Source organism: Pelophylax lessonae, assembly GCF_965119305.1.
Source record: "Pelophylax lessonae genome assembly, chromosome: 9".
Lineage (NCBI taxonomy): Eukaryota > Metazoa > Chordata > Amphibia > Anura > Ranidae > Pelophylax > Pelophylax lessonae.
In genome coordinates this window covers 135,738,403-135,751,434 of record NC_138776.1, presented here as the reverse complement: position 1 = coordinate 135,751,434, position 13,032 = coordinate 135,738,403, and positions in this window count along the sequence as shown.

The window sequence follows — 13,032 nt, the reverse complement described above, 5'->3', positions numbered from 1 at the left end:
AATAGGTGCCAGGTTTGCTTATTGAACAGCATCAAGCAATGGAACACTAAAATTTTGGGGGAAAAATGTATCTATACCCAAAAATAAAATATTTCTGGGATCTTTGTTGTGAAAGAATAGAAAATGTTTAGACCCTGAATGATGTTTATAGCCCTTCTTAATATTAGCTAGGTGCTCATTGAGTCGCACTTGCAACGGATGCTTGGTCCTTCCAATATATTGAAACCCGCAAGAGCACTGGAGAAGATAAACCACACCAGTGCTAGTGCAGGAAATGAAGGGTTTAATTTTATAAGATATATTAGTGCTCACTGGTCTGCCCAGTATACAGCAGATGTGCTCTCATTGCTTCCCTCAGCACCAAGAGAGAGAGCCTAGCTCAATAGACTCAGAAAAGCAGCTCCACTGTTCCTCCTTGCCCCAGTGTCTTGGAAAATATAATGCAGAGAGTCCATAAACTCCACAATTTGGCTTACTTCCTGGACTTCAAATCCCATGATCCACAGCATTCTGCATAGGATAGCTGTATGCTGACTGGAGGTGATAATACAGCACAGCATTTAGCATAACAGTATAAAGTGAAAGTGAACTGATTGTAAACAGGGAAATCTCTCCTCCTCCATGTTTATGTAGTCCAGCACCTGGCTTCAAAGTGGAGATTTTGCCATGAGGATCCTTGTTCAGGCACCTCCTGTTATGGGGGTGACAACAGTTTTCCGTTTGTGCTCATATGCTGTGAACTTGTTTTGCACCTTTTGTGAGAATAAATTCAGCCGCCTATGCACATATTGCACAGATATGGTCTGCTGTTGACATTGCCAGGAAGTCTATACTGACTACCCTGATTGTCCTACTGTTCTCCTTCCTGTTCCAACATGACTTCGTACAAAGCAGGGTCCATAATGACATGGCTGAACGAGTTTGGGGTGGAGGAAATTGACTGGCCTGCACAGAGTGCTGACCTCAACCCGATAGAACACCTTTCGGATGAAATAGTGTGGTGACTTTGACCCAGATTTTCTTGTCCAACATCAGTGCCTGACCTCACAAATGCTCTTCTGGAATAATAGTCAAACATTCCCATAGACACACTCCTAAACCTTGTAGACAGCCTTCCCAGAAGAGTTGAAGCTTTTATAGCTGCAGAGGATGGGCCAACTCAATATCGAACCCCCTCCGAACTAAGACTGGGATGCCATTAAAGTTAATATGCTTGTAAAGGCAGGCGTCCAAATACTTTTGGTAATATAGTGTTTATCTAACAGAGACAAACAAGCAGAGCATTCAGACACTGAAAGCTTACGGTTGAAGCTGAATGTATTTTACATTTTTTTAAATTAAATTTTCACTCCCACATTTGTGATGCAACATAGAGTAGTTGGCAGTGTATGCATTGGATGCCATTTGACCCAGAACAGGAAGTTGCCTTGTCTCTTTGGTGAATAAGGACAAGCTAGGTGAATGAACATCTTGACATAGAGGAATTGATTAGGCATGAGACTACAAACTGCATCCACAACATGTACCTATTATTACAAGGTAAGGCAAACAAACAACAAAAGCATTGGAAAGTGCGCAATGCATTTAAGGCCCTGTTCACATAAGGATGATTTGGAAATACAGGCAGAATTGCTGCAGCTCTGCCTCTGATTCAAAATTGCAGCAACACGCAAGACGTTCTGTACGTTTGGGTGCTGTTGATCCTGAATAGCACCCCAAATGAAGCGTGATTTTGCTGCCATTGTCTTGTGACAAAACGCATGAGAATCGAGGCAAAACGTGAGTGTAAAATTGCTCCTGGCTCAAGGCCAAAATGTAGTTCCTGAGCTTCTTTGGAGTGAAATTCGCTCATGGGTAAATCCATTAAAATTAATGGGCTGTTCTATGCGCCACATGCAGTTTACACGTGAGAATAGTGTAAACAAAATTACAAGCGAGGATGCAAGTTCCTGCTACGAGTAGTGTGAACAGGACCCAGAGCAGATCCTGCAGTCTAAAATCGACTTTAGTTCTGCTGATTTCCATAAATACTAACTAACATCCCTAAATACTTACCTGCCTTATAAAGCCTGGTCTCCTGAAGCGTATTTAATATTTTGCTTTTTGTAACAGGGCGTGTATTTTCTTTTTAAACATTAGCATTTAAAAATGTCCCCTTTCTCATCAGCAATTTGGGAAATATACAGGCCTAATAAAATGGCATGTGGCAGGCAAGATCGCAGTTATTACACTTGGTGGTCTTTTAGCGGTGTGTACACTACAATACTGGGACAGATGGTCTAACACTCTACAAATATCCATTGTGAATGACTAGGTTTCTGATTAGATAGATTTGTAGTCAGAACACCGAGTCTGTGTTTCCCAAACAGAACTGATCATAAGATAATAATTGCACAACCTCCAGGCCCAGTAAAGTTCCTCAGCACTGGGCATGAGTCTTGTTGTTATAAAATGTATTCACAGCGAGGATAAAATCTGGATAATTTGCAAGGTCATTTATTTTATACAAAAAGGAAAATGCCATTCCATGAAAAGGGCTGAACAGCTGAATTGTTAAGGAATGAACTCTGCCTATTCAATAAGGTCACTTTGAACCAAACAAAATGTTATTTCCAGGCTGATACTGTAACTGACTGGGTTGTCTTTGAGCTGTGAAAGACTGGGGAATTCTACAGATTGTCACATGTCACAGAAGGTAAGTGGCCCTTTTTCGTTAATTGTTTCTAAGCTGCTCATGTGGGTCATGTCTTCGAGCACAAAATTAAAAAAATTTAATATTTTAAAATTCATCCCGAAGCACTCATAATGGGTTATGTTTTCCATATTCCCAGGTAAGATTGCAATCTTTTATTCTGTACTTTTAAAGTGACAACTTCATGAAATGTTCGTATTTTTTCATAACTTAACCCTTAGCTCCCAACTTTCCCTGATTTCGGGGGACCGTCCCTGATTTGGAACAAAGTCCCTCTGTCCCTCATTCCTCCTCATGTGCCCCTCATTTTAGTCTGATCTATATAGTTTATACACAAATGATGCAGCGCTAAAATAAATGTATAAATAAACCATTAAAAGTCCATAATGATGAACCATGTGAAAAGATGTAAAAGTTAATCAAAAGTTCAGTGAGATTGCCTTCACCAGCATCTGATCACACAGCTGCTTACCAGAAGATGTAGACCCCCACTACAGAGATCTACATGGGCATAATCGATATAGCACTCAACCACAGATGAGCAGTTTCTCGGTGGAGATCCAGAGTTAGGCGCTCAGCGTTCAGCTATATGGTGAATCCTCTCACGGACCGTGAGCACCCAAGTCAGCAGTCAGTGGACACATATGATAGTGTAATCGTATAAAAAAAATGTTATTGACATAAAATAATAGCCACTCACTTTAGATATAGCTGTTCCCGAGATGTAATAATCGATGCAGCATTTGAATGTCAGAGGAAAGCCGCCAAGTCCCAGCAAGCGTCGGCGTAGTTTATTTATACATTTATTTTAGCGCTGCATCATTTGTGTATATTTTGTAATTTGTTGTGGATTGACAACATTGTGCTTGCTGCTGTATTTTCTTTTATCATTTTTATTTTTTGCCAAGCACAACAATTATCTTAGCATTTGATCTATATAGTTGTATATAAAATGCACTTTTTATCTTTCAAAAAGTGTTTCCCAGTGCTAAACCTTTCATCCAGTTTTCTAAATTGCTGCATTTGTAAATTTCAAAATCCAATATAGAGGAATATTAGAGATAAAAAAAATCACTTTTGGGTTGAAGTAGTCTTTTTTATTTCTATTTTTTTTTTTTTTATAATTCTCCTTTACGGGGGCGTGTCTTATACCTGCATACTTTTGCTAAAAGGTGTCCCTTGTACAATCTGAAAAAGGTGAGAGGTATGCTTACCATAGATTTAGTATTTTGAACAATCAAGTTGACTTGCAATATTGCAAAGAAAATCTTAGCAACTCAAAAGTGATAACTGCTAGAAATGTGCTTGTAAGACATTTAACTAAAATTATAAAAGCACGCCTGGCCTTGAGAGGGACGATTGGGAGGACTGTTTTGAGGCAGGCACTAAGATGATGATCTCTGCCAGAGACCGTTTGATCCAGACCAAATTTCTGCATAGAGTCTACTATACTCCCCAGAAGCTGCACAGGATTTTCCCTCAGAGATCTCCGCACTGTCCGCGTTGTCTTACCGGTGTGGGTACCTTTCTGCATATGTTTTGGGACTGCCCCAAGGTGGCTGAGTTCTGGTTACAAGTGTTTGATACCATCAACCATAGGTTGGGCTTGACTCTCCAGGTCTCGCCGATTCTGGCCCTGCTGGGCATTATGGATGACGACCAGAGGCCCAGGCCCACTAAACTGTTGATCACATATTTGCTGTACTATGCCAAGCGGGAAATCGTTATCAAGTGGATTGCTCCTTCCCCCCCTCGGTGGTTTCCTGGGAGCACTCTATTGATGAGGTTTTGCCGTTATATAAGATGACTTACATGCTGCGCAATTGCCCTAAGAAATTCGATCGGGTGTGGCAGCCGTGGTTGACCCCCTCGGGCTAACCGGGGATGGCCAACCGCTTTTGTTATTGGTGCTTCTGGGCCTGGGGGCATGGGAAGGTTTGCTTAATATGACCTGTTTTATGGTGCTAATGCTGTCCTTGCTGTCATCACTGTTCATGTACTCTGCTGGCTGTTTTATACTGTGTAATTGCTGTCCAACTTTTTGAATGTGTCTTTCCAAGTTTTTTCAATAAAGGAACCGTTTGAATTGTAAAATTATAAAAGCACACCTGTCCTTAATTACAAATTCACCAGGGACTGGTATAGCAGTTGGCGAACATATCCCCCTCCCCAGATGTGTCAATAAACTGATGTAATCACTGCAGTTAGTACCAGAAACTATAGTACACAGCTCTATGTGACCAGACACCTTGTGTGTGGTTCAGGCAGTAGGGCTGGAAGAGCAAGGGGGGAGAAGGTGGTTTGTGATGAACATGTTATGAGTAAACATAGGCCTTGCAGCTAGTACAATGCATGGGGAGAAAGTGCAAGCGCTTAGGATTAGGATATAAGATAAGTGTCTGTAAATAGTACATAAAAAGTCAGCAATATGCAAGTTGATGAAAGTCTGTGTCCTGGCCAATTGACAGGTAGGTAGATACTTAATGGAGAACACTTAGGGCAAAAAAGCTCTTCTAAGAGTGAAGCCAACTCTATATGTCAAAAAGAAAGGAAAAGGAGAAAGAGAAAAGCACTTCGAAGTGTAATATTTTATTGCACGTGTAATCACACAGACAAGGGGTCACCCACATGGAGATCATTCTACCATTACACCGTGGCCCCTTCATGTGCGAACACTTAGCTGTCGTTGTTGCCGTTCCACTGAGAAGCAGTTCATCATTACCAGATGTGCCTGTTCCTTTTCTCTCCATGTAAGTGACCCCTTGTCTGTGTGAATACACGTAAAATAAAATGTTACACTTTAAGGCATTTTTCTCTTTCTCCTTTCTTGAAGCTAGTGCAGGCATTCCCCGAGTTACAAACAAGATATGTTCTGTAGGTTTGTTCTTAAGTTGCATTTGCATGCAAGTGGGAATAGGTACATTTTTGGAACTCCAGACAAAATTTTTTTTACGTTTTTTTTAGATAGCATAGGGAACGTTTGTTTTGCTGTCTGTGCCTATGTTCAGAAGATTACACCTAGCTTTCTGTCCCCGTGACAATTGGATTATGAAAAATTTGGACTGTCTCAATGTAAAAAAAATAAATAAATCAAAGCTGACTTTGAAAAGCTAAGACATTCTGCATACCAATCCACCCACTCAAGCCAGCCTATTTCTAGCTAGCTACTATGAAGGAGTGAGGAGTATTGGTGCAGGACACAGGCAGCAATAGGAACTATGCCGACAAGAAAGCTGAGCCTGCGTAGATTTTGGGTTCATTCAAGTAGATATGCCAGGCAGGCATGTGCATGATCGGTTTACTCTTCGTGTGTGCTGCTCAGACTCGACAAGTGGGGGATGTAAAAGTGGGTACCTCCACATCTGCTGCTAAGAGTGCCTGCAGGGGATTAAGCCTGTCCTGGCTCTTGTAGTGGCTCAGAGGGAAAAGGGGAGACCCCTGTTGCTGCACATCTGAAAGATCACAGGGAGGTGAGTGAAGTAGCAACCTCAGCCTAGACTCCGACCAAGCCCCGCCAAAACGCGTTTCGCTCTACCCAATGACTAAGCTCCAGGGGTGGAGAGAAACACATAGGGGCGTGGCCTGGTCAGAGTCCAGGCTGAGGTTGCCTCTTCACTGAATCTTTCAGATGTGCGGCAACCGGGGTCACCCCTTTTCCCTCTGAGGCATGTGCATGATGTCACTGTCTTTTAGAATTGGCAAGAGAGAGGCTACCAATGCTTTAGGCCAGGGATCCTCAAACTACGGCCCTCCAGCTGTTGCAGAACTACACATCCCATGAAGAATTGTAAAACTCTGACATTCACAGACATGATGGGAATTGTAGTTCCTGAACAACTGGAGGGCCATGGTTTGAAGACCCCTGCTTTAGGCTTTTAATATAAATGGTATAGAAGATGCTGGCCACCAGAATTTATAGGGAATTTTTTCAGGAGTAATATAATAAATGGGGCTGTTATTAGATCCACAAAGCAAGTCAGTGGCCATCAGTGCAACTGCTAGTTGCCTTCGTAAAGGTCACTAAGGTTTGGGGTTGAAACTTCATTGGGTTGCATACTTGTTCTGTGTCAGTAAATCAAAAAGCAATGAACCAAGTGCAAGGATGTGGATGACAGCCCGAGAGTTTGCACCTAAGCAAGCCAGCAAAGGTTTCCTGACAGTTTTGCTTTAAAATGAACGGTCATCCAGGGGAAAGCAACAAGTTATTTTTATAGCTCTGCTAATAATACCTTCCCTGCAGCCTTGTGCTGCCCTGTTTGTCTGCTCGAGTGTAGCCCTCCGGAGTAGAAATCCCTGTATAAGCTCAATGTCATTCTGTGTTTATGTTTACATAAGGCTAAGGGTCCCCCTCACCTTCACAGGACAGTACTCAGACCCAGAGACTGGATGCTCCGCTGCCATGCATTGTGCATTAAGAAGGGAAAATCTCACATGCATTTACATGGGATCATGGGGGGGCTTCAGCACTGTACTAGAGATATAGACAGGAACACCGAGGCTGGGTATTGCATGCTATGCAGTAGTGGGAGGGGGTCATAAAAGTGATATTTAACTCTATTGGTCTGATTTATTAATGGGCCATACACACTATACAATTGTCTTAAGATTTTTTCCTTCAGATTTACCAAAACCATATAATATGAGGTCAAATCTAAACACTTTCAATTTGTATGCAATTAGGCAGGCCCTTGCACTACATAGTTGAAGATAAATCTAAAGGAAATCAAACAACAAAAGTTGTATAGTGTGTATCCAGCTTTAGAGTGAACATTCACAAACCCTTTAGTAAATCAGCCTCTATGTAACAGGTTTGCTTTATAAAACATCACCAGTTTTCCTGGACTACCAGGATTGGACAGATCATCTGAAAATAGACGAGCAATATTGTCAGATCTGGAATTTGCCTTGACAATGTGTGACTTGCTTTGTCTCACATTGTGATTTGAGAAAGTTTCCATGTCAATTCAGAAAAAAATATAATTCTAATATATTGTCATGCATATGTAAGTGAAAAATACAGATGAGTATGCCCATTATCACTAGTTATTATTACAGACCATTACTGACTAATTAGAAATTAAAATTCCAATTTCTAGATAAAAAGAGCTCTCAGCACTATTATTATAAGTCATTAGCACCACATATTGTGGTTGCGTTACTTTCCAAGTATTTTTTGAAATTGCTCTATTTTACGTTAATTGTTAGTTTGCACTGCATTATCATGTATTATTTATAAATCGGAGACCAGTTTCAATGCTATGCAATCAATGTCCTATCTAACGGGAATAGAAAAATGCTCACCACAGACACATGTCTCTAGAGAATGTCTGAAATAAGTGTAAACTCTTCTAGATTCTGTATATTACATGCCAGGAATGAGGCTGAGAACCCAAAGCTTAAATACTTGGTCATTAATTAAAGGGTATGTTCACACAAGTTGATTACTTACTGGTTACCTGGTAGGGAAATAACCCCATGCTAATCTCCGTTTATTCGCCATGTCTATGAGTGGGCTTATGCTATATAAGAATCTTCATCACTGACATCACAGCTTGGTTTGAAGCCAAGGTCAGATAAAAGACACAGTAAGGAGCAGAACCAACAATCCAAGGGTGGCCCCTTCACAAATCTGCAAAGTGCATTTTGCCTGTAAAGACAAAACCCCAATAATGGCAAAAAAAAGTCTGGGATTCCTGTGACTCTAACAGTCATAAACTTATGACAGAGTTTGCAAAATTAGAATCTTATCACAGTTACGAATGATGAGGATGGGCTCAAACCCAATACATCCTCCAACTGACTCCCAAAGATCCACAGTCAGTGAATTATCTGATGCGTCTGGTTTAGGGGATCAGCTTATCTGCGTATTGGCAGCCATCCCAGATTGAAAAATAAAGTGATCCCAAGTTATATTTAGAGATCTGAGCAGCTCCACCATTAGAAGAGATTTTATGACCTGCTTTACATTTTAGATTACTGAATTCGTTTCTCCCAGTTGCTTGATTATGTATATGAAGGAATTGGTTTAGGACCACAATACCACCATCCATATAAAATACATATTATTTATCAATTATCAAAATGCATATAAGGGGTTTCCAAAAAATGTAAATCCCCTATATGCATGTGACTCCCACCTGCAGTAATATGGAAGTGGTACAGCTTCATACAGTATCATAGAGGAACTCCTGTTTTGCTGACGTTTGCAGTGCTTGATAAACTGAAGTATAGGAAAAAAAAAAACAATTTATGTACAAAGTAAAAGGATTTATTATACAAAATACCAGATTTCAAAAGCTGAAGGGCCTGGAGATCCATTTTAAGAAGATTACTTATTTTCCTAAAACAGCAAGCCCATATCTCTCTAAAAGACATTTTTAACATTGATTGTAATATAATTGTCTTAAAGAAAATAAATCGCAGTATTAACTACAATGAGTAAACAGTGTAGGTGACTTAAACTGATGTGAAAAAAATTCCCATAGCATAAGGCAGCACTAGTGGTGTTACAATGACACTGTTGTTCAATGTCACTTATCAGATGACACAATTAGTCTTCATGCTGATTGTGTCACTAAATTATGTATGATAACAATATCGATTTTGCTACACTTGTCAGAATCAATGAAAAATAAACTATTATTTGGCTATAATAGTGCTATCACAGAGACTAATGACCCGTACACACGTACTGATCGTCGGCCGAACGATCGGCCGTCTTTTGTCCAGTGCTGTCCTGTCGGTTGAAAACTGCAAAAGACTGCACATGAATTTTGTTGGCCAACAACAGCCGACTGCAGAAGTGATGTCATGTGATGGTTAACTTTCCGTGTGTTTTTTCTTTTCTGAGCATGCCCAGTCTTGCTAATCGGCTGTTTGTCGGCCGAATTCTGTACTGACTGGCGAACAATCGGCCGTTCTGGTGTTGGCATACAAAAATTTTAATGCCTGCACAACAGATTCTGTTCGGCCGAAAATGCGCTGTCGGCTGTCGGAAGCATCATACTAACAAGCCTACAATCGGCCGATCGGTTGTCAGCCGAATATTTACGGCCGACAATCGGTACGTGTGTACGAGGCATAATACATAATAGACTAGTCCTGATGGTAATTCCAGGTATGGGCTCACTCATAATAATTTAACACTTGTTGCTATATTCTGCGGTCCATAAAAAGAAGCACAAAGCTTGTAAAACTAAAATCCACAAACTATTATTCAGATGTCTAATGAGAGTGCAGCCACTGGCTTCTAAGCCATTGTCATTGGACAGTGGAATAGCAATGGGCATAACCATGAAGGCAAGAAAGGTCAGGCCCAAGACCACCTTTAATGCAAAACCAGAGAGGGACAAAGAAGAAGCTTTGTGGCCGATAGAAGCAAGTATCCTGTGATGTCTGCTCATAGGAAGAACATTCCTAGGTAAAAAGCAGCAGAAATGTGGCTGTATATTGCAAGCCATTAAAGGATTACTACACCCAAAAACAAAAATGTATTATTTTGCAGCCTAACAGTCCTTAGGTGAAGTGACTGCATTTGTTTTCTTATTTAATGCTAGGAACAATTACAGAAGGTACAAAATATATAAAGGTACTAAAGTGGTACTAAAGTCAAAAACATTTTCTACCCTAATGCATTCCCTGCATTAGAATAAAAAAATGTCCTAGTAGCTGTATTAAAATTTATGAAGAAAAAAAAAAAAACCAGCGTGGTGTCTGCCCCCCCCCCCCCCCCCAAGCACACTAGGCCCTTTCCCCACAACCTTGGGTGGTAGTTGTGGTGGTCTGCGGGCGTGGGATTTACTGGAATCTGGAAGCCTACTTTAACCGCATGCCATCTGCACTATAGCTGAAAGATGGCTACAGCGGGCTTCCAATGATGGGAGTCCATCCATGGACGTCATCCCGTGGTTGCGCTGCCCATGTGCCCCCTGCGGCGCACGCGCGGCATGCTCTGTGTTTGCCGAGTCCCTTGGACTCAGCTGATCACAGATCGGGGTAAAGGGCCAATCACAGCTGCCCCTTACCATGTAATCAGGCGCCCAGGCAGCTAATGCATGGCAGACATACATGGAAGCCCTCCTGGCAATTTTAGCCTGCGCTGTAGCCGACTTTTGGCTACAGTGCGGGCAGTAAGAGCTTAAGGACGCAGCAGCTGGCTCTCTAGCCCGTTTCTTAGCAACCAGCTATTGGGGGGGACCCCCACACGGTTTCTGACAAATACCGTGTGTGATACTGCCAGAAAAACTCTGGTGATAAATACCGCATCTTCTTTACTCTCTGTCGCGTTTGTGAATTGGACCTAAGAGCTTATCCCATGGTTTTTTGACTATATTTACCAGCACATCTTTCAATTTGCGGTAAATATCACAAAATTGCAATTTTTTTGTGAATTGGTTTTTTTTTTTTTTTTCCACATGCGATAATTTATGCGAATGAGTTACGTGTGTTATCGCATGCGGTAAACATTCGTGAATTGACTCCATCATTTGTATTGTGTTTTAATGCTCATGTGTGAGTATTATGATTTGTGCCACTAGAGGGCTTAGTGAGTCAGTGATAGTTACAATTCATGCCATGAACCCATTTTTAGTCTTGATTTTCAGGATTTCTATATATAAATCTTATTACAGGGAAACCTTTATTGCCCATCCTTGAGGCTGCCCTTACCCAACACTCAGAGGTAGCATTAGTTACATAGTTAGCTTAAAAAAGATGCATGTCCATCTGCGAACGTATACCTAAGTCGCGCCCACATATGTAAACTGTGTTCAAACCACACGTGAGGTATCGCTACGATCGTTAGAGCAAAAGCAAAAATGATATCACTAGTCCTCCTTTGTAACTCTAAACTGATAACCTGTAAAAAATGTTAAAGCATCCCCTATGGAGATTTTTAAGTACCAAAGTTTTTTTGTCATTCCACAAGCATGCGCAATTTTGAAATATAACATGTTGGGTATCAATTTACTCAGGGTAACATCATCTTTCACAATAGAGAAAAAAAAAGTGGGCTAACTTTACTGTTTCCTTTTGTTTTGTTCAAAATTGTGTATTTTTTGCAACGATCTCCATTTTATTCTCTAGGGTCTCTGTTAAAACCCCCAAAAATTATATATATATATATTTTTTTTTTTTAAAAGTAATTTTCTAGCAAAAAATACTGAAATAGGCCTGGTCCTTATTTGGTTAAGTGCGTGTCTGTTGTCCTAAAATATTTGGAATTAGACTAAACCATGACAGAAGTATGGGGGGACTATTGCTGACCGCCTTCTGAAAGTGTTATTTGCCTGCCCATTCTGCTGACCCACTGGCGTGGTAGTAAACTTAGTGTTGTGATAAGTTGCTCACAGACAGGGTATGTCGATCACAGTGCAGCTCTGGAGGACTCGGATTGACAGGTAAGTGTTCTATAATATGCCCTGCATATTAGTACATTATGGCACTGCCCACCTGGGGGCCCCTAAAAAAAAGACAGAGCAGCGGCAGCCGGTCCATAAGGGGCTCAGGGGTGCCCCCCCAGTCTCCATGCGGGGCGCCAAACTCATAGGTCTCTGAGTTGTTTTTTGAAGCACATGATTAGAGCCTGAGGCTTTTATTGGCTTAAAAAAAGAACCCACTTGTGATATTAGCAAATCATTATTTGCTTTTGTCTCCCTGCTTCTCCTCCCAGCCAATCAGTATAGGAGGTGGATCTTAAGACCAGATTAGCCAGGAGGAGAAGCCGGGGAAGCCAGGAAATGGATGGGGTAAGTGTAGACCTGGTGGGGGGGGGGGGGGGAGCACCAGCCGCCACTGCATTACAGTGGACTTGACTACCACTTTAATTACTTGACCTGGAACAAGTACACAGATCAGGAAAGTTGAAAAAGTGTCAAGTGTTATTTGCTTTCTTGAAAATGGTTAGAAATGTAGTATTGAAGAGACGGGGTTAGCAGGACAGAGATTCCCTCCCAATTAATCTCCTCTACAGCAATTAAAAAAACAGGTAAAAGCCCCTTTTCTGTGCCTAAAGCTGTGGTCGTGTCATGGATCAGGTCCAGTGTCTTCACTCCTGCAGAGTGGGAAGGCTCTTCATTGGGTGCCCACTTTACTGCATAGGTGACATGGACCATTCCAGTGTCCCCATCCAATGCAGAGTGACCAGTGCCCCCATCCAATGCAGAGTGACCAGTGCCCCCATCCAATGCAGAGTGACCAGTGCCCCCATCCAATGCAGTGTCCCCCATACAATGCAGAGTGACCAGTGCCCCCATACAATGCAGAGTGACCAGTGCCCCCATTAATGCAGAGTGACCAGTGCCCCCATTAGTGTAGAGTGACCAGTGCCCCCCTTAATGCAG